Raw genomic sequence first — 27159 nt, 5'->3', positions numbered from 1 at the left:
TATGTCTGTTTTTCTCGCATTTATTTTTTGAATTTTTGCTTATGGGTGATCCCCTGTGATATACATGTCATGATTCTCTAGAATGCTTTGTACTTTTTCAGTGCGTCTCAGCTTCAGCAAGCAGTAGGATATGCTTTACCATTGAGAGTGTTTGCACAATCCTCAGTGCAGCAGTCCGTCTCACATTATTGGTGCTTTTCAGTGTATAGGTCCTCTGCCGTGAGTGCATCATACCCAGCAACAAGCTGTGTGTCCATTTTCAGTTCTTTTTTACAGAACGTGCATTTGTCTGTTTCTCCCACATTTTCAGTAAACTTTGTAAACCAATGTATACGCAGTCCATTATCATGAACTACCATTATTAACCTTTCATGCTTTGGTTTCAGCTCACTTCGTAACTATCCCTACATCAAATCCTGATAAGCATGAGGTTATTCCTGGAGAGCTCTATACGTGCCACTATATTTGTGGCTTTTCCACATTTATTTCCTTCTCATATGATCCTTCTCTTTATATTTCTTTTGCTTTTTGGCACATTCATTTGCTGCCTGATTTTTGTCTACTTCTGGTTTGATTTCCCTTGCTGCTTGCTAACAGAATGTTTCTGCTAAACTAAGTAGAGAAATCATCTTAGACTTCCTCTCTTCATATTGTAAAACTTTCGCTATGTTTGAATCTCATGAGGTCAGCAGATACACATACAGGCCATGACTGCAGGATCTATACATGTAATCAATTTTGAGGAGGCCCATACCTTCTTCAGAGTATGGAATGTATAATCTTGGTATACAGTGATTTTTATGTATCATTTGATGAACATATGAAGCATTTTCTTGTTTTTTTTTTTGTCCAGCTAATCCAGTACCTTTTAGGGCCAGTCATTCACACCAAAACTGTAAGTTAAATAAGGAAGAGCAAATTGGTTTATAGCTTGGACTTTATTCCCAGCTCTCAAGGCAGTTTTCAATATTAGTTTTGGTGTTCTGAAGTATTCCTTACTGTGTTTATTCGCATTTGTTTATTGCCGATTTTTCATCACTTCCAGAGTACTTATACACTCCTTCCTACTCAAGTTCCATTATATTTCATTCCTGTCCTATATTGATATTTTCTTGGTACCGAAACCTTCCAGTTTTAAGCATTGGTTTTGCGAATTTATCAAGACCAAATATCATTCTTATATCATCTGAGAAAGTTTCAACTACTTGCAGTTGTGCTTTCAACTCCTCATCTGAAGAATTACACAGTTTTAAGTCAACCACAAAAAGTAGATGAGAAATCTTTAAGCAAGTTTATTTTCTGGAAGCCAGGTTGTAGCAAAGACCTAATCTGTTACGTGAACAGCTTAATGGGTTAAGGGCAAAACAAAGAGGAGGAAAGAATTACCCTAGAATATCCCCCCTTTGAATTTTTATCCTTCCGATAAAAAAATATTTGCCCTTTTTTCATGGCTTAAGTGCAGAGTGGTTTGCCACTGTTTCCATGGTCACTGTAGTGTTACTAATCAATATAGACTGTATCTTGTATATCTTGAGCATTCCTTTATCCATGTATGTGGGATGCTATCAAATGCATTTTGTAATGTATTCATGCAATACTTGTATTCTTCTCCTTTTTACAATTTCTTCTTTATGGCTTTATTATTAACAAATGATCCCTTGCTCCATATAACTTTTGTTCTATTGTGATTATTGAGTTTTCTTCTAAATACTGTAAACTGTCTGCATAAATTCCAGTATGTAGTTTGTACATTTTTGAAAGACATGTTATTGGTCTATAGTTTTTAGGATGGCTTACAAGTTCACTCTTAAAGAGAAATCTTGTTTTCCCTGTTGTTAATTAGATTGGTATCTGATGGGATGTCCATATAACTATTTCTTACTCAGGGCTAAATCTTTGTTTAAAGATGTTAATACTTTTGGCCAGAAGTTAGGAACTGCACCTGGGAACTGGGGTTTTCCAGTTTGGAGCTCTTCTTAATGTTATTTCATTTTCTTAGCCATTACTTCATCCCATTTCATATCCTGTACATTTTAAGTCTTCACTGTTTCCTTTCATTTTTCTATCCATTCAGCATATTTGTTGTATTTTTCAGGGTATTCATAAATATTTCTCCAAAATTTGTCTATTTCTTGTTTTTTTTTTTTTTGGTGGCGATTGTATTCCTTTTGCTTTTTCTGTTTTTTTTATAAAACTTTTTTGGGTCAGCAGTGAATTGCTTATTTTGTACTTTTACTTTTCTTTTACATTTATTTGCACATGTCCAAGTTTTTCTGCCTATGCTGATTTCTTTAGTCTGTTTGCAGTAGAATAAGCAGATCCTGGTCTGTTCTGAGCATTGGCTTTTATCATATCTGTCTTTCTAAGTATTTTTGATGATGTGTTCCCTCTTCTATATTCTTCTAATAAAGACACTTACTGTCTTAATTGCGGTATTTTCTCTTTCAATGCTTCCATGATGGCATTTTATTTCTTCTTTTCCTTTAGTGCTGTTTATCGTTGTGGTAACACTTTATTGGTTGTTAGTTTAGCAGCACAGTAATATATCCTATTTACTTCTGTTATATCACATGAATTTCTGTTAGTAGTCTTGATTACCATATTCATCTGTCTTATCAAACTTCTAACATTGTGTGGGTCTTCTTTCTGTAATCTATTTCTTTCAATGATCTTAATATGTCTGTCCATGTCAAATACATCAAGCAACTCTTTCCTTTGATCATTTTCTTCTAAACTAGAGCACATTCTTTGCTCTCTATTTCCTGTGGGCAATCTACAGAAAGTTCCAGAAGGTCTTCCTGTGACATATCCTCTTCAGCTGCATCCTGAGTTGTCAGTTTCTCCTTCAAATGGGAACTCATTGGCCCATCACTCCAAAACAAACATTGATTGTATTGAGTTGCCACTGTTTCCTGCTCATTCCTTTGATGTTCAACTCAAACTTACTTTTTAATGTACCCCTCTCCATGCAAAGTGCCATATGAGATACAGTTCCGGTAATGCTACTCTCCTTTTCTTGCTGATTTCATCATCTCTGCATTCAGACATCATAGCTTTTCTAGTCCGCTCTTTACCATGGTGTGAAAGATGTGCTGCAAGGTGACTTGTGATCATGAAGCTAGATGACAGGGACAATGAGAGGATATTGTCAGTGCAGAACTGGGATCAGCACTGGCTGTCTGTTGATCATTAGACTCCAGTGAGAGGATTCCATTTCAAATTATTACGTAATGGGGGCACTTAGCATTATAGATGTGTTGTGCCTTGCTAATCTGTAGTCACGAAGATCAGAAGCTGGAGGGATAACCACTGCAACCAGTACCCGCAGTATCTGCTAGGAGGACAGGAATGTCTACTTACTCAAGTATATAGTGTATCCTGCTTACATGCAGCTTTTATAGATGAGGATATGAGGTCATGCAAAGTGGTATCACTAGTTTATGTAGTTGAAGCCCTGTCCATTTCAGTTGCAGAAAGTTGACTTGTGCTTTTACAATTCAATCCTCGTAAAGTTCTAAGATACTTGTAAGTGATAGAATTTGCAGTTGTACTGCTGCAGAGAAATCTACACAAGTTCAAAGTCCATCCCAACAGCTAGAAAGAAATCTTTGCAAGTTAACATTTTACATATTCCCAAATATTAGACTCCAGCTAATGTTACAATAAAATATCCCATTATCCGGGACTCAAGCAACCAGCATTTGATTGGCTCGTAGAATGGTATACTAGCCAATCAAAAATCGCAAAGCGGATCCACTTCTACTCAATCCACATTGAACAGAAGAGGCTCTGCTTTGCGATTTTTGATTGGCTTGTATGCTGGTATATGAACCAATCAAAAATTGCAAAGCTTATCTCAAGCAACCGTAAAATACACTTGACCGGCATCTACCAATCCCCATGGGTGCTGGTTAAATGAGACTTTCTGTATTTTGAATGCTGAGTAAAAAAGGTATTGCACATGGAATGGACAAAACAGGATTTCCTAGAAAACTGCATAGTTCAGCAAAGTTGATATCTAGCTTGGATCTCTACAACATTCATTGCCTCACCAGGATGAGTAAAAAGAGGGTTATGGTCACTTGCCTATGAAGGGCACAGGAGCTGACACCTCACGCATGCACTCAGGTCACTGAACCACAAGCACCGATATGAGTCAGTCATAGTCCATGTGACTGTAAATGACCTGAGACATATGTCCTTTGACAATGAGGAGAGACATGGAGTTCTCGGACTGTGTGCTCCAGACCATTATGAGCCTGGTACTGAGCAGCATTCTAACTTCTCCAAGGATGATGCCACAATTTGAAACTAAAGCAGCTAACTTTAATAATAGTCTTTTGTGTTGTATGAATGAGGAAGAGTATTTGTCGGCTTGAGTGGATGTGGTTGTCAGACCTCGCTGTTTCACCAAGAATGGACTACACCTCTCCCCTCTAAATTCCAAATACTGGCTAATACTATGTCCACCACCATAGTGCCATTTTTAGGCATTGCCAACTTGATAAACCATCCCAACCCCTGATAATGTAAAGGTGGTACTGCTCATTGCCATCCGTCTTAACAGAAAACTTCACTATCCTCAAGTTACATTCGTTCTGGAGAATATGGAGGTCTGTGTGGTTACTGAGACATGGTTTAATGCCTTCCATTCATTTTGAAATGATACTGCCAAAAAGGGACAAAAGGTGGTGGTGGTTCAATTTACATCGAAAACAGTCACATCTCAAGGTTGGTCAAGCACTATGCCAGACTTGAGCTTCTCCATGTACAACTCCCCATAAAAAAAGTCCCATATCATATCCTTGTGAGCTTCAGGATCCCCGCTATGACCCAAGAAACCCATGCCACTTAATTGAACTGGAGTCAGTATCCATTCTACTCAACATCATAATCATGGGCAACTTTGACTACCCTTCTGTAAACTGGGAAACATACTCCTCCCCAAACATGCACGCCCATAATTTTCTGGACTAGTAAGTCTGTCCACCCACTAGGGATGCAAAAGTACCTGGCCTTGCATTTGCAACCAAAGGAGAAATTTGCACCCATGAATGTAATACTCACTAGCAGGCTGTTCCACAAAGCTATCACCTTCAGAATAAAAGTAAAGCTTGGGCCCTGGAAATTTTACAAATTATTCCAAGACAAACTTTCTGCTGGTACCATGGCCTAAATTCCAAGCCCCCCCCCCCCCCCCCCAAACACAAGGAACACTGCTGCCTGTGCAGAGTCATTCATCAGTACATACATGAAATAAACACAGGACAAGTTCAAAAAACAAGTCATCCTGATGGAATCCCAGAATAAGTACCACAAATAACAGCATAAATGGGTTCTATAACAAAAAGAAGAATGTCATATCCAGGCATAGGAAGTGCAGTGTCCAGCAAGGCAAGAACTCCCTCAAACTTCAATTAGCATCTCAGAGAAATAATCACGTTTAACAAACCCACATTTGAGGTGAAAATATCCTTTCAGGCTAAGGACAGTCATAAGGCATTCTTCAGCTATGTCTTTAACCTCAAAAGGCAATACACAACAGTGTGTCGAACTAATTGTAAATAAACCCATCAATATTGAGACAGAGGATATAGCTACTCTACTGCCCATTAAACTTTAGCTCCAATTTTACCCCACTTTTGCCATCAGACACCTTGCAAGAAATAACCCAACTATATGTACCCCCCAACTTATCACTAGGGGAAACAGATCCTAAAAGTGCTATCGAAGGCAAAAAAACACTATATCCACGAGAACTGGTAAGTGACCAGATGGCCTCCTTAATGCATGAAACATGACGTATTGAAGCCACTAGAATCTGTATTATTCAAGAACCTCCACAGACTTTGTGCCAGATGAATGAAGGACTTCAGCTGTGATCCATCCATCTACTAAAGGGTGAGTCATCCACTGACATAGGAAACTTCAACTGTGATCTATCTACTAAAGGGTGAGTCATCCACTGACATAGGAAACTTCAACTGTGATCCATCTACTAAAGGGTGAGTCATCCACTGAAAAAGGAAACTACAGACCCATGAGACTGACTAGTATCGTATATAAAGCCATGGAAAGAATAATTATGGGTGTGACAAATGACAGCATATGTAATCTTTAGACATTGAATCGGCTCATTTTGGATTCGTTAAGGGTAGGATATGCCTACTCAACCTGGTGGACTTCTTCAACAAAGTCACCAAAACAATTGATGAGAGCAAAATTGTGCATAGTGACTACCTTGACATTGCCAAGGTAAACACAGTAGCCCCACTGAGACATTGTAGTTAAGCCCACGAAATTAGGTATAAACCATTATGTCACTCACTGGAAAGCCAACTGGCTCACAGGTAGACTCCTCTGTCTTCACTTCTTAGGTCCTACCTCCACCAAACAGCAGGTCGGTAATAGGGTCCTTCAGGGCTCACTTCTGTTTAGCATCTACTTCTCTGAAGTCGAGGCTAACATCAGAATCCTCTATTTGACTAAGTTTCTTAGATGATTGTAAACTAGGTGCAGTCATATAATTCCTCAATGATATAACGGTCGTAGAATCCCCAGTGATATAATGGTCACAGAATCCCCCAATGATATAAAAACCCTCCAAGAAGGCCTGACAGGACTAATAATTGGAGCCAGAGCTGTGATCTAAAACTCAGTGCTAAGAGGTGCGTAATATTCTCTTTCAGAAAGATGGCCATGTCTCTAAATTACTACATTGATAATACACTCCTAAGGGTAGACCTAGTGGCCATTGATCTGGGAACACATATAGACAGTTACCTGGGCTTTGACCACCATGTGTCTAATTTAGCAAGGAAGTCATTCTATGTTGTGCAACTTATAAACATGTGTTTGGCATCCGGGTACAGAGTTGTCATTGTTCCATTGCATTCAGCCCTCATTTGACCAATCATTGAGTACAGTGCCCTCTTCAGTATGTACCTGATCAGGCATACGCAGCAACTGGAATGTTTGCAAAGATTTCCTCTCAAAAAGAATACATGGTGTAGTCAACTTATCCTATGCAGACCACCTCAAAGCCTTACCCTTGTACTTTGTCTACAGTGGGATCCCTCATGGCTCACTGCTGGGGCCACTTCTCTTTACCATCTACTTCTCTAAAGTCAAGATTAACATCAAACCCCTCTAAGTTCACAGATGTCTTTAAACTCACAACATACACAACAACTGGTGTGTCCTCAGAAATTCTTCACAACAAAGAATACTCTGTGTAGTCAGCATGTCCTGTGCAGACCACCTCAAAGCCTTATCCTTATACTCTGTCTACAGACTGGTAAGAGGGGATCCATGCTTGGACTGCAAAGCATCTTAAGATCCAGCATTAATGCAACTGTTGCACATTCAAGAAGCAAACAGCATCAAAAATACTTGATCTAGGTTCAGCTTCACCTGCAACATAAATAAAACATGTTGGAGAGACAGGTATGTGACACAAAGATTGCCCTTTCTCCAGAACAAGCTTCTCTTTCAAGTGAAACTGTTCTTCCATAGACTTAGTGAAGCGCAGTCTGGATCATTGGATGGGGTTTCAACAATGTACCCCTGGCCTGGCACTTAAGTCCCTGTTAGAAAGAAGGAGCTTGTAAGTTCTGAACCACCTACACAAAAGCTGTGTGATCCAAGTCAGTCCATTACATTTGGGTAACTTGGCTAGACTTGGAAAGGGCCTTTATGGTCATTTGCCTCCTAATCACTGGTACTATGATCAAGCTAAGACAGTTTCTGGGTGTATCGAATTTAAAAACAACTAATAAGAACCCAAACCATACTGAGGCATAGCAGTATGAAAGTACATTTAGTAATATCAAATTTGAAACGTATAGAAAGTGTAGCAATTATAATGGCAAACATAACCTTACTTCAGATGGATACCAAAAAAAAAAAAAAGAAAAATAATGACCAAAATGCCTGTGATCCTCACAGGCACTGCTATTCAAAACTAAAGAAACAAATAGTTGGTATGAATGTCTTATTAATAGACATATGTCTACATTTGTAAACCATTGTGTGCATTAAAAGAAGAAAGATGAAAGCAACACTAAATTAGCTGCAAACTCTTTGACCCAAGTCATCTGATTCAGTTATGGAAACAAGCTGCTCATTAAATAGGTTCATAATTCTTAGTTTAAGGAATTCAGAAGCAGTATGCAATTAAACCACTGCTAAAATCTCTCTATAACAAGCCCAGTTACTACTTAATAATAAAGAAATATCCATGTTATAATGCAGCAAGCCAAAGAACAGGAGCATATCCATGGGACAGAAGTAAGCCTAGCTTCAACTCATCAAACTCCCCTTGCAGCTAAACTTCAAGAAGAAATTGTGGTACAACCTGAGACATTTCTCACAACCACACCAACTCTCATTACTCCTAGAACTAAACTGTACAGCACAATGAATGCATTCTCCTCTCAGGCCCCTACTCTTTGGCAAGCTCCCCCAGTCTACCTAAAGGAAGTCAACACTCTAAATTTAGAATGCAGCTCATAAAGCAAGTATTTATCTACACCAAATGATCCCACTTCATTATAGGATATATCACTGAACACACTATCACTATCTCCTTTTCAAGTTTCTTCTCCTCTCGTCAGATTTAGTATGGGTTGACCCACTTTAGAAGCTTATGTATATATTGACATGACATTCTAGTGATCAAGCAGAGTATACACTAATATATATGTTTGTGCTGTCCTTCAGCAAAACAAACACATCCAGCAACTGATAAACCAAAATGAAGTTCCTGCTAATGGTTGAGAGTGTTTTTATGCAAATCGGAAGAAAGGGTGAAGAGCAGGAATACCTGTATAGTTTAAAAGGAGGCATGTATAATTTCAAAGAGGGCGTTTCCTGGACAAAAAGTGATTAGGAGGGCGTGTTGTAATCTACAATGCAGCCAGAACAATAGGCGACTTGGTGAAATGTTTTATTATAGCTACTTAGAGCATGTGACTCAATTTATTTAAAGATGGCTAGCTCTATCACTGGCAGGAGGCTGGAAGTTGGTAAAATTGTGAACTAAAATGCATAACCACGCATGGATGGTTATTCTGAATGGTGAGATTGACAGCTAGGAGAAAAAATACATTATGAACAGAAAGCATGCAAGTTAATTCATAGTTGTCCTTTAAGGTATTCACGTAGATTCCTCGTTAGCTACTAGAGCACTGAGTTTAAAACTGCTGTTTGACTGCATTGATTTTTTCCCCACCCACTCGTCCAATTCTTGTTGTGCATTTAAACTTGTTGCCTGCCACTAGTTTACAAACCCCTCCCAGTGCTATTTTTATTGGACACTGGTAGCTCAAACTCTTAAGGCACTCCAATTAGACTCTTAAATCTTGAGTTTCAGCTAGTGCAGGCTGCAATATTCAAAGCATTTGGTTCTTAGAATACTTCCTGCTATTTTACGAATATAATACTCTGTATGATTTTGGTTGTTCTCATTTAGAGTCTGCATCCAAAATCCCAATCTCTCCTTATTTCTTGAGTTTACTCCCTGTGTCAGCATCATAGATGTGAGTGTTCAATCTCGCCGTTTGTTCTTACACACGGGTTCGGAGCCGATCCTCGGCTCCAAGTTGGCCGCATCGCAAAGCTCTGCATCTCAGAGAAGCTCGAGACCAGACTATATCCCACAATCCTCCCTGCCATTACTTAGATCTAGTTTGCCGCTGCAACAGATCGGATCGAGGAGAGCTCGGACCAGAGGAAAATTTGATAGCTTTTTTCTTCTTTCAGATAAGCTGCTTCTTTTTTGTAAAAAAATAAGTTTCGAATAGTTAGTATAGTATAGAAGTGTGTGTGTGTGTGTGTGATTATTATTATAATATTCCTCAATATTATTCTTAAGGCACCTTTTGTGGCCTACCCTTTTTCTCTTGGTGTGTTTTTTTTTTGTTGTTGAGTTTTCTTTTATACTTATATAGATATTCACTCTACATATATATAGAAATTAGTTATTGGTAGTTTTTTTCTTGTTGTTAAACTAGTAAAGTGTCTTTACTTCTACAGTCATGTTGGAGAAAGCAAAATCCGGCTTTAAAAGATGTCAGTGTGGGCAGAAAATGTCTATCACTGACAACAACGCGTCCTGCGTTTACTGTCTTGGCCCTCTCTACCTTCAAGAGGATTGCTCTATATGTCATTCCTTTAGCGGGAGGGTCATGACAGATAGACGCAGGAAGCTTATAGATAGAGGGTTGCTTAAGCCTGCCTTTCAAGAGGCTTTAGACAAATTGGATCAGGCTTCTAAGTCCTTGAAGGGGTCGAAGATGTCAGAGCCCATGTCATCGGCTCCGACTTCATCTTCGAAGGTTCGTTCGCCGGTTTGACAGACCTCGGGGCCGAGCGTCGAACGTTTATCTTTCACTGAGCCCCAGATCTTGGAACCAGTGTCGGAGCTGCCGCCACCGTCCATTCTTCGGTCGGTGCCATCTTCGGCTCCTTCGACCCGTTCTTCCAGACCGTTATCTGAGACAGATGTGGATCATGTCGTGCAGAAACTCATGGAAAATACGGCCCTTTCCCAGTTGATTGCAGTTTCCTCCCAATTGGTGTCGAAACTAGAAGGCCTCCCCATATCTCCAACAGGTCCTCCTTCGAGACCCATCCAGTTCTCGGAGCCGGGAGAGGATGAGCTGATGATAATGGAGCCCTCGGTGCCGAAACCGTCCATTGCACGATCGACACCATTGACTTCGACTCCTTCGGAACTGGTAGGTGAGTCGCGGAGCCGACTGTCTCTCCTCGGTTCCGGGACCGAGAGTCGTACCGACCCTTCGGTGCTGACTCTCCCTCTCGGGGCCTCGGCACAGACTCGCTTGGCTCCGTCCTCGGGGTCGGAGCCCACGGCCCCCGTGTCTGGGATGCTCCCGTGTTCTTCGGAACCGGGGGAGTCCTCGGCCCGGGGTTCAGGGGCTTTTGACCTTATGAGGAAGGTATTGTCTGCACAGACAACCACTTCATCAGAGGTGTCTTCTCCTTCCCCTAAAGGGCCGCTTTCTGTTTCTGCCCCCACGACCCATCCAAAGCGTAGAGCCCCATTGCCTCAGCCACCCCCAGAAGGTTCCCCCTGTTCCTTGGAGGCCTCACCAGAAACCCCCTCTGATGAGGTCCCGAGGAAACGGTTGTGCAAGAGGAGGCACATAGATTCCCCGCAGGAATCTCTAACGTCTGACAGCGACTTGGATGAGGCAGAGGGGTTCCCAAAATCCCCCTCTGAGGATGTGTAATTTGCGGACATCCTGGAGATCTTGAAACAGAGGGGTGATTGGCAGTCCCTAGCCCCCACTGAAGACGAGTCGGTGCTGCTGAAGGCTTTTGGGGCTCAACCTTCTACCTCCTGGGTGACTCCGCCCTTCGATGAATTAATGGAATTGATTGCTCGAAGGGCGTGGGAGACACCTGACACAGTGGAACCAGTCCCTAGAAAACCAAACAAATTTATCACCGCCCCCCCAGGACAAGACTTGTCTCACCAAGGGAGTTCCGGTTGATGCTATGGTGGTGGCGGCAGCCACGAAAAAGGAGATGTCTGAGTCTTCCTCATCTGTTCATCCTCCTAATAAGGATTCTAGGACTATGGACAGATACGGGAAGCGCGTTTTTAGTTTAGCGACTTTTTCCATGCATTCGCTAAACTATTTGACACATTTCACACGTCTGCAGAGGGATCTCATCAAGGAGCTGACAGATACCCTCCAGGGTAACACAGATGCTGCTGTTTCAGATAAGGTAACAGCACAACTTAACACCCTTACCTCCATAGTAAACTCATCCATGAGGCTCATCTCATATGCGGCCGAAGGATCGAGTAGAGCTGCAGCTTCAGCGATTGCTCTTCGAGGACTATCCTGGATGCGGCTGTGCTCCTTTGCGGAAGCCTTCAAGTCTTCCTTTGCCAACACCCCCTTTGATGGTGCCACACTCTTCGGGCCCAAGGTGAAGGAGACTCTGACTCGGTGTGAGCAAGAGGGAAAGACCCTGTCTGCTGTCGGGGTCCATTTTTCCGCTCCAACTAGACCGTACCCCAAAGGGCAACGAGGCGGGAAAATGTGGTTCCGTAAGAATCAGGGATCTTTCCAAGCCACACAGAGTGATACCCCCTCCAGAGGCAGAGAGGGGTAGAAATGGAAGACGCCGCCCCGGCGCCAGAGGGGGTCCGCATAACCAAGGCGACAGGGATACCGTCCCTGGGAAGCCTTTCCAGCACTCCTGAACGGAGGCCCGGCTGTCCTGCTCTGGAGGCAGTCGGGGGTCGCTTGGCTTTATACCCACAGGCCTGGCTAAATATTACTTCGGATTCCTGGGTAAAAAGCATTATAATCAGAGGATACAAAATCCCCTTCATATCAACTCCACCTCAACAAAGAAGGTTTCCAGATGTGCCACCCCATCTGCGAAGCCCAGCAGCTATAGAAATTTCAAAGCTGCTCAAAAACAGAGTCATCCAACCAGTCCCGGCGGACCAAAGAGGATCCGGAACTTACTCAAGGTTCTTTTTTGTTCCAAAAAAGACAGGGGACTGGAGACCGATTTTAGATCTCAGCAATCTCAACACCTTCGTGAAGAAGGAAAAGTTCCGGATGGTCACGCTTCAATCGATCCTTCCATTTTTACAGAAGGACGATTGGATGTGCTCGATAGATCTCAAAGACTCGTACTACCACATCAAAATGGCCAGACCGTCCAGAGATTACCTGCGCTTCCGGCTGGGAGCCAGTCACTTTCAGTTTCGAGCTCTGCCCTTTGGCCTCACCTCAGCCCCAAGGGTATTCACCAAATGCATGGCAGTAGTTGCGTCTCACTTGAGACGACAAGGATTCCAGGTGTTTCCCTATCTGGACGACTGGCTCCTCACCGCCACCACCGAGCGTCGCCTCATACAAGTCAGAGACTACACAGTCGACCTTTGTTCCCACCTAGGGATTTCGATAAACTTCGAAAAGTCTTGCTTATAGCCCTCACAGCGTATTTCATTCATCGGAGCAGACCTAGATACACGATTAACACTGCTAAAGCTCCCTCCAATAAGGGCGTCAACCCTCAAACAACAGGTTCTTCTTCTACTACAGAGCAAGAAAGCCCCGGCCAAACTGGTATTGAAAGTTTTGGGACTAATGGCAGCGTCCCTGATCGCAGTTCCTATGGGAAGATTACACATGAGGATCCTCCAATGGCTGCTTTTCACGCAGTGGTCGTTCTAGCACTTACCCCTAGCACACGAGATTCTGATAACAGACTCTTGCAGATGAGACCTCTCATGGTGGGTGTACAGTCAGCAACTCACTATGGGTCGTCCGTTTGTTCTACCCAGTCCGACGGCCACAATAACCACGGACGCTTCTCTGATAGGGTGGGGGGGTCTATTTCAGGGAAGAACAGTCCAAGGGGAATGGTCCAACATGGAGTACACCCTGCACATAAATGTTCTGGAGCTGAGGGCGGTGTTCCTGGTGTTGCAACACTTCCAAGCCCTCTTACCTCTAGGAACAGTAGCAGTTCAGAAGGACAACATGTCTGTGGTCTGGTACATAAACAAGCAAGGGGGAACCAGGTCTTACCCGTTATGCAGAGAGGCCATGAGAATTTGGCAATGGGTAGAGTCCACGGGTCGCTTTCTGATAGCAACGCACATTCCGGGGTCATCCAACGTCATTGCGGACAGGTTGAGCAGAGCCATCCTGTTACCTCACGAGTGGTCCCTCAATCCATAGATGGCGGAAAAGATCTTCCGCAGATGGGCCAGCCTTGCTGCGATCTATTTGCTTCCCCGTTGAATGCAAAATGCTGAAGCTACTTTGCCCTTCTACCCCCTCCGGGGGATGTCCCCAGGGACGCACTGATACACGATTGGCCCCCGGGTCTCCTATATGCATTCCCACCTACTCCCTTGATTCCCAGATTTCTACAGAAAGCCAGGAACCTGGAAAGGACAATAATACTCATAGCCCCATTCTGGCCTCGGCAGATATAGTTCCCCTTTCTTTGAGCCCATCAAACAGAGGAACCGTGGATTCTGGACCCAGTACCAGATCTACTGACCCATTCGTCGGGAGTTCCTCACCCGTCTCTTCAGTCCCTCAAACTAGCAGCTTGGCTGCTCCGCTTCCCTGCCTAGCCAGGTCTGTTCTACTTTCTCCGGCAGTTCAACACATTCTGGTTGCTTCTCATAAAGCTTCCACTACAAAACTCTACAGGAGTAAATGGAAACGCTTTGTATACTGGGCGTCTAGCCAACACTTAGACCCCCTGGTAGCTCCTCTACATAAAGTACTGGAATTTTTATCTATCCTCTTTCATGAAGGAGCCTCTACTTCCACACTAAGAGTACAGTTGGCGGCCATATCGAACTTCCATATTGGTGAAGACGGTTCTCCCATGATGTCTCTCAGATTTTGTAAGGCTTTTATGAAAGGAACCTTCCATCTTCGGCTGCCCGTCAGGAAACCTTTCTTTCCATGGAGCTTAAATTTGTTACTGTCACAACTCATGTTGCCACCCTTTGAACCTACTTCATCCTACCTCCTAAAGTTCTTATCGTAGAAGACACTTTTCCTCGTAGCTGTTACTTCAGCTCGAAGAGTTTCAGAGCTGCAAGCATTATCGGTCAGACCACCTTACTTGATTTTCCATCCAGATAGAGTCTCTTAGGTTCATAGGTTCATACTAGGCTATCTGCCCTAGGGCATTTATAAGCCTAGCCAGAGTGTGCATGGGTTTCGCCACCCATTTTAAATTAATTTTGCTATGCCCTTTTTCGAGGTTAGTATACTGTGCCTCTGTCTAACAGTGACACAGAAGTGATACCTGGGGTAAACCTACGATCTCCCATCCACTCATCAAGATTCCTCTTGAAGAGAGTCAATGAGGGACTCTGCCTAACCTGGACTGGGATTTTATTCCAGAGTGAAGGGAGCCTCTGGGTTATGAATCTGTCCCTCCAGCATGTCCTATTTATTTCAGTGCTGAGGTTTAAGTCCCTCGAGCGCGTAGCTCGATGGGATTTGGATTTTCTGAGGTGCAGCATGTCCATTAATTCCGGGTTGGACATGGCTTTATACGTCAGGCACAGATCGCCCCTGAGCAGGCGTTATGCCACTGAGTAGAGCTGGAGTTTCTTTAACCAGGCAGCATACGACATCTGTTTGAGCCCCTTGATCCTCTTGGTGAGGTACTTTTGGGGTCTTTCCAGTTGCTGCAGGTGTCTGGTAAGGTACATCCCAAAAGGGGCATTGTACTCAATTATGGGCCTGATGAGGGATGAGTAAAGAGGCACGATGACCTCCCCTGATCTAGATGTGAATCCCTTCATGATTAGGTGGGCAATATAAAATGTTTTTCTAACCACTTTGGCCACGTGGTTGTCAAATGAGAGATTGCTATCAACTTGGGTCCCCATGTCCCTAATTACTACTTCTGTACTTAATGGATTACCACCTATGTGGTAATTTGTGGGCACTTTGTTTTTGCCAAAGGGGATGACTATACACTTTTTGGCATTTAGCTTGAGGCCATGGCTCTGGCACCAGTTGTCTGTTTTTATGAGGCCCTTTTGGAGGATGCTTGTGTCGGCTGGAGAGTCTATTATGGCGCCCAGTTTGCAGTCATCTGCGAACTTGGTCAGCCACAGTCCTTCCATGTTGGCCTGTACCTCCAAGAAATATATACCGAACAAGAGAGGTCCCAAGACTGAGCCTTGTGGGACGCCACTTGTAACTGGTTTGGAGTCTGACATGGCTCCAGCTATTCTAACCATGTGGGTTCTATCCTTGAGCCAGTTTGCAACCCATCTAGTGACATAGGGGTTTATATTTAAGCTGGTGAGCTTATCTATAATGCCCGAGTGGGGTATTGTATCGAAGGCTTTTGCGAGGTCCAGGTAGGCTGTGTGGACCACCTTCCCCTTGTCAATGGCCTTGGTGACTGTTTCAAAGAAATCGACCAGGTTTAAGAGGCAGGATCTGCCCTTAACAAAGCCGAACTGGGTAGGATCCAGTGTCTGTAGGTCCCCAATATCTTTATTTATAAGGTCCATGATGATCCTTTCCATAGCTTTGCAGACCAAAGCTAGTGAGACTTATGGGGCGATAGTTTCCAGGATCCGTTGAGGCACCACCTTTGTGGAGAGGGACCACTGTTGCTGTACGCCACTCTTTGGGTACATATCCTGTAGTAAGGCTGAGATTGAACAGTAGTTTTAGGTTTGGGTTTAGCTCTTCTTGGAGTTCATGTAGGACGCAGCCCGGGACACCGTCTGGTCCCATTGATGCTGTGTTTCTTGCTTTGGAGAGGGCAGCTCTTACCTGAGCATCTGAGATGTCAGGGGGGCAGTACTCTGCTGGGATAGATATTAGCTCTTTTGGTGGGGAGGGGAGAAGTTTGCGCTGAACCTGTCAGCTAGGATGTTGGCAATGTCTGTGGGTTCGGTGTATTTTTTGTCATTTTGGACTAATTCTGAGCATTTCTGGGAATTCCCACCCAGGTTCCTAACATAACTAAAGAAAGCCTTGTGATTATCCTTAGTGTCCTGTGCAATTTTTCTCTCGAAGCTGGCCTTAGACGATTTTATGAGTGCCCGTAGTTTTTTGCTAATACTAATCAGAGATGCCCTCCCTTTTTGGGATTTTGCTCTGTCATGTAGTAGCTTCCTCCTTCTATTGTATAGTTTGTTTATGGCTGGGGTCCACCAGACAGGACGTCTGCCTTTGGAGGATTGGGTCTTGGTTTTATTTGGGATTGCATGATCCATGCATTCCTGAAGGTGTTCATAGAATGCGTTTATAAAGGATTTTGTGGTCTGGGCCGTATTATCCACAGGCCCAGGGGCTTTGAAGGATTCCACCTCGGTTTTGAGGAGTGTGAAATTTGCTTTAGAGAAGTTTTTCACTGCTGTTTTCTGGGCATGGGGTGGGATCGGGATGTGAATATCCAGTGAGATTAGTTTATGGTCTGATCTTACCAGTGAGGGATACACTTCTGGTCTGGAGCATAGAGTCCCCATGTTGGTGATGATCAGGTCCAGTATGTTTTCCCCTCTTGTGGGAGTGGTAACAAGTTGTTCCATAGCATTTGAGTTTATAAATTCTAGGAACCTTTGGGCTAGGGTGTTGGAGCTAGAGTAATGCTCCCAGTCTATGGTTGGGTAGTTGAAGTCACCCAATATAATGGTGTTTGGAGAGACCTTCATATTTTCCAGTGTTCTCAGGAAGGCCGAGTGGGGTTCCTGGGTTTGGGAGGGTGGTCTGTAGCAGGCTATAAACTGGAAGGCAGTTTTACCCACTGTTAGTGGCACTGTAGTTAGTCTTTACGTACAAACCCATCTTTCCTTCCAAAGGTATGTTCCATTACAAATATTAACCAATCCATAGAACTCCCTACCTTCTTCAAGAACCATACTAACAAGTTGGAGTATATGCTGCACAAGTTGGATGTTCACAGGCAGTTAAGATTTTATTTGGATAGGACTAAAACTTACAGTAAGACAGATCAGCTCTTTGTCGTGTTTGCAGACAATAAAAAGGGCATGGCAATTACAAAACGTACATTATCTAAATGGCTTGCTGATTGTATTGCCTTTGTATACTCTAAGTCAAATCAGTCCTTACCCACCAAACCTAAGGCCCATTCTGCCAGATCCGTTTCCACTTCCTTGGCTCATGCAGCTCGCTTGCCTTTGGACACGATTTGTGCAGCAGCCACGTGGTCTAAGCCACATACTTTCATCACTCATTATAGAGTTGACAAAGTCTCCAAAGACAGGGCATCTTTTGGTTCCACTGTGCTTAGGAACGTTCTTCCATGAGTCACTTGGGGTGATGGAGCTAGGGACGCTACCCGTGTGTAAGAACAAACGGCAAGATTGAACACTCACATAAAGAAGTTATGTCCTTACCATAACGTTCCATGTGGAGTGTTCATCTCGCCTTTGTTCTTACATCCCCCCCCCCCCCACGTGTTTTGGAAGAACGGGTAGGACTAGATTCTGATCGAAATGTCTTAACCCCTTCCGGGGTATATGGTCCTGTGTATCATGGGGTATATGCTACTACCCTTAGTTATTTGCTATGGTGAGAGAGTGTCTCTGGATGCCTGAGAGAGTGTGTAGTTCTTGCACCTGAGGTATTGGGTTATCGGTCTGGTTTGTTTGCAAACTAGAGCTGAGTAATGGCAGGGAGGATTGTGGGATATAGTCTGGTCTCGAGCTTCTCTGAGATGCAGAGCTTTGCGATGCGGCCGACTCGGAGCCGAGGATCCGGCTCCGAACCCGTGTGTAAGAACAAAGGCGAGATGAACACTCCACATGGAATGTTATGGTAAGGACATAACTTCTTTTTTTCTGCTTGTGCTCTGCGTAAGAGCCTTAACTGTGTTGCTCTAAAATACCCCCCGCAAATTAGGTAATCCTAGTCCACCTTGTTTTATTGGTAGAATCATTTTATCCCACTTGACCCTTGCTGTCTTTCCTTCCCAGATACATTCCTTCAACTCTTTCAATTGCTATCCACAACTTCTTCTCCAGTTGATCAAAGTATGCCTGACCTATGTACAAGACTTAGACTAAAAACATTTTAATGGCTTGTATCTTAGTGGGTGGCCACGGTGGTGCAGCGGTTAGTGTTGCCACCTCACAGCAAGAGGTTCTGTGGTTCGATCCTCGGCTGGGGTGCCTTCTGTGCAGAGTCTGCATGTCCTCCCTGTGGTCGCATGGGTTTCCTCCGGTTGCTCCGGTTTCCTCCCACATCCCAAAGACATTTTGTAGGTGGATTGGACACTCTAAATTGGCCCTAGGCATGAGTGCGTGCATGTGTGTGCCTTCTGTGGAAGGTTGGGCACCGGGCTGGCGACTCGACGCTGTAAAACTCCACTGCCAATCATGAGCGGACAGGTGATCCGCTGTGGCGACCCCTAACTGGGAAAAGCTGAAAGAAGAAGAAGGAGAATGGCTTGTATATTAGTATCCGTATCCATATAACAAAACTTCCAATTTCTCAATTTTTGTATTATCTTCTGTTTTGTCTCTTCCCACATATCCTAAGCTGCCACCACAGAGTCCTTTCTAATTCATACTCCTAAATACTTCATTTTATCATGTCTCCATAAATATGGATATTTTGTGGACCAATTTGTGTGTGGGTACATAATTTACCACTATTGCCTTTTTTTAGCTTCATTAACTTTGTATCCTGAGAAGATTCAAAACTGTCTTAAAATGTTCCACAACACTGTAATGTCCCTTTCTGGTTTTGTCATGTATAAAATAATGTCATCTGCAAACAGAGTCAGCTTTACCTGACTACCATACTAATTATATCCTTGAATTTCTGAGTCCCTTATTTTCTTTGCCAATGGTTATAAATATAATGCAAACAACAAAGGGGAAAGTGGACAATCCTGCCTGGTTCCTCTACTCAATCTGAAATTATCAGAGAAGATCCTACCCACTTTAATTTGCACCTCTGATCCCTCATATAGTCTTCTAATCAACCTTATAATTGTATCGGGGAAAGCAAATGCTTTCATTGCCCTGCTCATGAAGTCCCGGTCTACTGTATCAAATGCTTTCTTTGCATGAAGACCCACCGATAAAAGTGCTACTTTCTTACATTCTGCTTTCCTTTGGATCATCACTGTTCTGTTAATATTGTCGAATGTTTCCCCCCCCTCCACAGAACCACACTGATCCATATCTATCAGTTTTGGTATCACTTTTGCTGTTCTTTTAGCCGTTATAGACATAAACACTTCATAATCATGGTTTAGTATTGAAATGGACCTGTATGAAGCTGGATCCGATGGATCTTTACCCTGTTTAGGTATTACCATTACCACCGCCTTCTTCCAGCATACTGGTACTTCTCCTCCTCCTCTTAAAATAATGTTAAAACCTTCCAGATCTTTATCAGTTTTTCTCTCCTAACTTCCACAGGAATACCATCTATTCCTGGGGACTTTCCTGTAGATTGGTTAAACATAGCAAAATATTCAGTGTGTTAATGTGAACTGTGTATTGCTTTTTTCTGCATTTTCTTTTGTTTTAACCAAAAATCAACTCTTTGCATTTTTGAAACTTTATCTGGGACATTGGTCTTATAGTATCCCTCACAGTAGTGGGAGAATTGAGTTGCTGCAGGATCTGAACCTCATTTATTTCATTTCTACTGCTTTTTACTATTTGTATTTTACTACGTCTGGGGGCCATATTCTTGTAGTATAACTCACAATAATGAGACAATTGAGAATTGCTGCAGGATCTGAGCCTAATTTATTACATTTCCAGTGTATTGTTCTCCATGTGTTTTACTTGGTGTGGGGCATTAGTCTTTTGTAGTATCATTGGTAATGGTGAGAAAATTGTGAATTGCTCCAGGAGCTGAGCCTTATATGTACCTTTATACTGCATTTTTACTGTTTACTGATTGGATTTCATCTCGTGTAACCTGTGCTGAGCTGTGTAGTTGTAGTTTGCAGTACTCTATATAGAAGCAGCAACTTAAAAGTTGTAATTCACCATTGAAAACTTCCTCTGCTATTTTCTTAAGTATTTACCTGAGTGAAGAGCAGCTAGTTTGCCTGCTAAGAAGCATTACACAAGAGTGTTGTTTTAGATCAAACCTAGACCTCTCCTCCCAGCCCAACCACTCCATACCCCAATTGCACCACCCCTCATAGATCAAAAAGACGAGGAGCCATGGCCATGGATGTGCACTTTCCTACTGCCTCTGTAGCCAAATGAAAATGGGCATCCTGAGGCAATGTAGCAGTTGTTTCATGTTTACTGACAATCACCTTACTTTTAAGAAGATTGACACAGTGTGTAATTAGACATGTAATTACACTATATCTTTGGAGGCAAAGCTGTTGCATACAGATACTGTTATATCCAAACATGTTGCCAGAAACACACAGACACAAAACACTACAGCTCCTGCTATGGATCAGATACATAAACTCAAATATTCTGAGGCTCTTAAATACAATCTACCTAAACCTCAGACGTCTGCCATATGCTGCCCTTAGCAACCTCCCAAACATGCTACAAAGACAGCATTCCCCAGGACACACACAACCACATCTCACAGTGTCTCGGCATCTAAGCCCTTAAGGCAAAGTGTTCCACAACTCATTGTGTTGGTCACTGGAAACTCTGTTGTGAGAGACACTCTCACCAGGTTGAGCAAGGAGACAGTTACCATTAGTTTCCTGTCAGGAGCAAGGTATTTTGCAAGATCGCAAGTGTTCTCAAGACAATGAATCACATGCACCAGTGTGACTCTGTCATACTCCATGTGGATGTTAATGACCTGAGATGTACCTCCCAGGACTATATGAAGAAAGACATGATAGAGCTTTCAGACTGTGTCCCAATGCAGGTATGAGTCTACCTTCTCTAAGGATGATATCACTTTATTAACAGAACATGGCTGACTTTAACAGTTGGCTTTGTTACTGGTGTCATTCTAAGGGGGTCCAAAATTTGTCAGCTTGGGAGGACATGATCGACAGAATACACTGCTTTGCCAGGTATGGTCTGCACCTGTCCCCAATAGGTGTTTGGATATTGGCTAAAACATTATCCACCCCACAGTGCCTTTTTTAAGCAATGCCATTCTGATAAACCTTCCGACATAGTAAATTCTCCACAAGATAAACTGAAGGTGTTACTGCTCAATGCTAGGAGTCTCATCAAGAAGCTTCTCTCCTTGGAAGTGCTCCTCACATTAGAGAGTGTTGACATCTGCGCATGTACTGAGACATGGTTTAAAGCCAAGAAAGGCAACCCAGCAGTACAAGGCTGTAATGCCTTCCACACATTTAAACCAGCTATTGTATATGGAGGGACAAGAGGTGGATGTGTATTGATCTACATAAAAAGTAAGCACACTCTAAGACCAGTCAAACAATATGACATGCTTGAGCTACTCCATATCCAGCTAACATTAGGTAAAGCCCATATCCTTGCTAGCTCTAGGTCCCTGTGTATGAGCCAGAATAATCATGCCACATAATTGAATGTACTAGAGTTACTCACAGTTCAGCCCACCACCATATTCATGGGTGATTTGAACTATCCCACCACAACCTGGGATACATAAACAATCACTAACATGCAGGCTCAAAGCTTCTTGGATTTTGTCATACCCTTTGGGAAGATGATCACCCTCCTCCAAAATACAACATCGATAACACTCTGAATAGATCCAGAAGTAAGGGACTTGAGAACTAGGGTGAACAGTAACTTGAACTTTGATCACCACGTGTCCATGATAGTGAGAAAGTCCTTCTATGTGGTGCAACTTATAAGTGAGGCATGGCATCCAGATCTAAGGAGATCATAGTCCCACTATACTCAGCTCTTGTTAGACCAATAATCGAGTACAGTGCACCCTTTAGCATGTACCTGGTCAGGCATTTTCAACAGCTGAAGCAGCTACAGAGATTCTTCACTAAAAGAATACATTCTGTAAATAATATGTTCTATGTGGCTGCCTCAAAGCCTTGTCCCAGTACTTGGTCTCCTACAGACTACTGAGAGGCAATCTATGCTTAACCAACAAGGCATTTTCTGATCCAGCCCTGATGGATCTGCTACACATTTTCAAAACAAACAGCACTAAAATTACCTGATCTGAGGATCTAAGCCTTGTCTGTGACTTAAACAAAACATGTTGGAGGGACAGGTATGTGTCTGAGATTACCCATTCTCTGGAACAAACTCCCCATTCATGTGAAACAGAATTCTTCTCTAAGCCTATTCAAACACAATTTGGTCCAATGGATGGGAAATTGCAATTTCATTCTTGGCTTATTGCATGTGGCCTGTATGGACAGGGGCAGTGTGTAGATGCCCTAATGAACGGGCATATATATACACCAAGGCTGTTTTAGTCCATAGGCATTGATCATTGGAAAAATTGGGGCATGAATGGCTAGGCTTAAAAAGGCTTTAGCCTAGTAAACTCCTATGGTAAGATTTACAGTGGTGGAGTGCATAGTTGAGTGTCAAGTCCAGGACTTCCCTTCTTTCCCACCTTTTCTGGCACAGTTTGTCTAGGCAGATTTGTCCAACTTCGATTGGGAAGCTGTCTCAATGGGAGTGCAAATGCAGGCCACTTGGAAGCCCAAGGATGAATGGAAGCACATCAGTATTAAGGAAATTTTGGTGGTGATCCACTCTTTGAAAGTCTGTCACCAACTATGGACACCACGTCCTCCTCTTGTGGTTACAAACACCACCACAGTGAGGTGGTAGTTCAACAAACAATGGCATACAGGGTCATACCATGTGTGCAGGTTGGCAGTGATAGCCTGGGAGCTGACTTCAGAGCATTCTTTGACTCCTCAGGCACGTTATACATCCCATCAGAGTAAAATATTTGGCAGACAGACTGAGCAGTCCTGGGCAGACCCGCACTAGTGGCAGTTCAAGGCAGTGGTTTCCAGGATATATTCCAGATGTGGGGAATGCCTCAAATAGATCTGTTTGCCTCCTTTCAAAACAGACAGCTGAAAAAATTCTGTTCCAAAAATCCTTGCAGCCATGCTTGCCAGACAGAGGCATTCTCATTCCCTTGAACAGGAATGTTCTTGTATGTGTTTCTATGTTTCCAGTGATTTATAAGGTAAAATGCCTAAGATTATTGGAGTGACCTCCTACAGGCCCAGGCAGTCTTGGTTCTTCTTTCTAATCTTATTGGCCAAGGGTAATTACCCCAGACTTCCTCACACTCTGGATTTGCTCACACAGTCTTAGGGGCAGCTACTACTGACCGTCTGGATTATTGAGGTCTGACTCCATTTATGAGGATGTGCAGCAGATGTTATAGGAAGCCAGATAACCTGCTACTAGAAAGTATTATGTTAACAAATAGATTAGGTTTTCTAAGTAGTGATTAAATGGGCCCCTTGAGGTCAATATCCCTCTAATCTTGAACTATTTGTTTGAGCTACTTCAGGTTGGCTTATCGTATGTGTCCATTAAGATGCATTTAGTGGCCATTTGTGCTTGTCTGCTAATGGATCCCCTTTCTTTTTTGCTAAAGCAGTTTATGAATGAAGTAATGCATATGAGATTCCCTTGCAAGCAGATTTCTCTCTTGTGATATCTCAGCTATGTTTTGATAAAAATTTACTTTAACCCTTTTTGAACTGGATGCTCAGGCTGATCTGAAGTTCTTGATGTGGAAAACTGTTTTGTTACTGCTCAGACATTTACAAGTTGAGTCTCTGAGCTGCAAGCTGTCATGGTGGCACACCCTTAACTTATTTTCCACAGGGATAGGGTGTGTCATGCACTAACCCCTCCTTCATGCTGAGAGTGGTCTCAAAATCCATTAGTCATACTATGTTCTTTCCAGAACCTAAGAACAGAGGAGAGGATACTTCACATCTTGGATGTGCACCAGCAGCTCAGGTAGTATCTTAACAGAACAAAACCCTTCAAGAAGGTTGAAAGGTTTTTTATTTGCTACACAGGGGCAAAGAAAGTTCATCCTGTCTCCAAGGAAACCATTGCTCACTGTTTGTCCACGGATATCGTTTTTTATTTGTTGTACCCACTATGGCAAGGCAGATCTAGGCAAGGTAATGGTGCATTCCACTATGGCTTTTTTGTTTTCAGTGGTGTATTGGAAAGGAATGAACTCTAGGTTTCTAGAGGCAGCTCTTGGTCATTTGTCCATACTTTTATGAAACACTACCAGCTATATGCCATTTCTAAATCTAGAGCAGGCTTCACTAGTACTGTTCTCCAGGGGGTCGTTGGTCCTGTAACCTTTCTCCTTCAAGGTTGGGTAAACTTTGGGAATCTACTCATATGCTAGTAAGGCAGTGTATTTGTTGAACATAGCACAGTTGCTTAAGTTCTAATTATGTCTAACAGTAGATATTTGTAGATCACCATGTCTTCCTGGCAGTACCCACCCACAATCCCCCTGTTTGAATGTACATAGTTTGGTGTTTGGGTTGCTGTTGAGCACTGCTTCACAGCTTTTATTGGTGTGTGTTTGTGTGTGGTTTGGTTTTTGTTGTCATTGGAACAGTAAGTGTTCGCAAAGCTTGTGTTTTCATATTCTTCTCCTACTAGAACCTGGGAAATTGAAAGGGTTCTGTGTGCATGTTTGTAAAGCGGTTCTTGTACTGCCAGGAGATTGGTGCATGACTCCCACTGGCAGGCAGTGGGAGGGACTCTGAGCTTTACTAGTCTGCCAGAGGGAAGGTAGCAGAACACTACTTACCCCACATGCCAGTAAAGCAGTGTGTTTTATGAACATCTACTGTTACAGGTAAATATAGCAGTTTAAGTCTTTAGATTGTTTGTGACCATTAGGGTCTTTGTTGTGTTTTGCTGTCTGTTGCTGGTGGTTATTGCTTTCTCACTATTTTCTGTGGGTTGTTTTGTGTGTGTGAACGTAGCGTGCTATGTTTTCTGAGTACTCCATCATGCATGACAAGGCTTCAGGGTTTACAAAGTGCACAGCATGTGGGCACAAGATACCCCCCACTGTCAAGATCCCCCACTCTGTTTATTGTTTGGGGGGAACTCATCTTGATGTGCGCTGTTCCTCCTGTGCTTCTTTTGGGGCAAGAGCCCACCACCCCGACAGATGTAATAAACTTGTATTAAAGGATCTTCCTCCTGCCACCTCAGGAGAATCAGACCCTACTGCTTCTGGCTCCCCCTCTAGTAAAACATTGGGGGAAAATCCTAAATTTTCTAATGAAAAAGATAAAGACAAGAACAAATAAGGAACCTGAAAAAGGCCTCCTGAGCCTTTGGGGCATCCCTGTTTGACTGCTAAGGTTTGGAGGATGTCTGATTTGGGTCACTGTCTCAGAAATGATACAGGTTTGGCTGCCTTCTCACCCTTCAAGGGCTCTCCATGAGAGATCATTGCATCAGTATTCCAGGCCCTCTTCCATGACATTGTCTTTTATTTCCATTCAGTCTTTGAAGAACCTATCCAAAGCAGACAGCGACAAGATGATGTGAAATAATTTTAATAAAACACACAAAAATGAAGAGGCAGAACATCTTTTAGGAATTATCATTTTATGGGTTTATGGCAGGTATGATCATTCTTGTATATTTTTAAACCTTGGTATGATGCTTTTTCTTCTTGGAAGGGGGTGGGAGGGGCAAACACCATAATGTTCTGAGGTTGCTATCATATCCACATTTTATCCAAATGTGGTCGTTTTAAAACAAATTTTTTAAAAGTTACTGTATATTTGAATATATTGTATTTTTACAAGCTTCAACACAACTGCTGCAGAATACTTTGTAAGTTGTACCACAAGAAATTGCTAATATTGTTAGTTGCTTTTCTGTGACATGACTTAGCCCTTTAAAAGTTACAAGAAAAGGGTTTCAACAAAAATGCTGTTTAATACTATATATTCAAATATATTGTATTTTTTTTCTAGTTTTAAACACTACTTTTTCGATGTTTTTGTATTTAGTGTCACAGAAAATATTAATAATGTTAGTTGCTTTTTTTAACAAGACTTAGCCCTTTAAAATTTACATGAAAGGGTTTCAGACAGCAGTGCTGCATAATATACTAGTAGCTGTTTTAATTGATGTGAGTCATATGAACTCTTAAATTGAAGGGTTTATATGTATATTTAAAGTTTGTTAGTGTTGTTATAAAGTTTTTATGGTTCTGAAAACGTCCCTCAAAAATTTCAGGGACAAAAGCACTTAACCATTTGTACTTGGATTTGTTTTTGATTTTTTCTGCCTCTTCATGTTTTGTGTGTTTTATTAAAATTTTTATTATACATTTTACTTTGTTATACATTTTGTGAAGAGAACCCTTGTTGGACTACAAATGTATTTTTACTGCCATTTTCTGCTCAGTACACAGTGTGAAGTTTTTTCCTGTTTACTGGTTCTATTTGTACTGTGGTGGTGGTGCTGCGGTAGCGTTGTCGCCTCACAGTTAGACGTTGCCCGTTCGATTCTCAGTTAGAGCGTCTTCTGTGTGGCGACATGCGTGAATGGGCGTTCCTTCGTTGAAGGTTGTGCTTTAGGCCCGGCAAGCCAGCACGTAAAAATCTACTGCCAATCATTAGCGGACCGGAGTTCCGCTGTGGCGACCCCTAACCGGGAAAAGCCAAAAGACACAAACTGGT

At 42.7% G+C, this 27159-nt stretch overlaps 1 protein-coding gene across 1 annotated transcript in view; it reads left to right on the top strand.

Annotated features, from left to right (window-relative positions):
* SYNRG (synergin gamma) overlaps window positions 1-27159 on the top strand; it is a gene marked incomplete in the record, with an annotated part of 2786306 nt that overhangs the window by 1609663 nt on the left and 1149484 nt on the right.

This window comes from Protopterus annectens, chromosome 13.part0 (genome assembly GCF_019279795.1).
Source record: "Protopterus annectens isolate FY-2018-M chromosome 13.part0, PAN1.0, whole genome shotgun sequence".
NCBI lineage: Eukaryota > Metazoa > Chordata > Ceratodontiformes > Protopteridae > Protopterus > Protopterus annectens.
The sequence above is the reverse complement of the archived record's forward strand: the minus strand, read 5'-3'. Positions and strand labels throughout refer to the sequence as shown.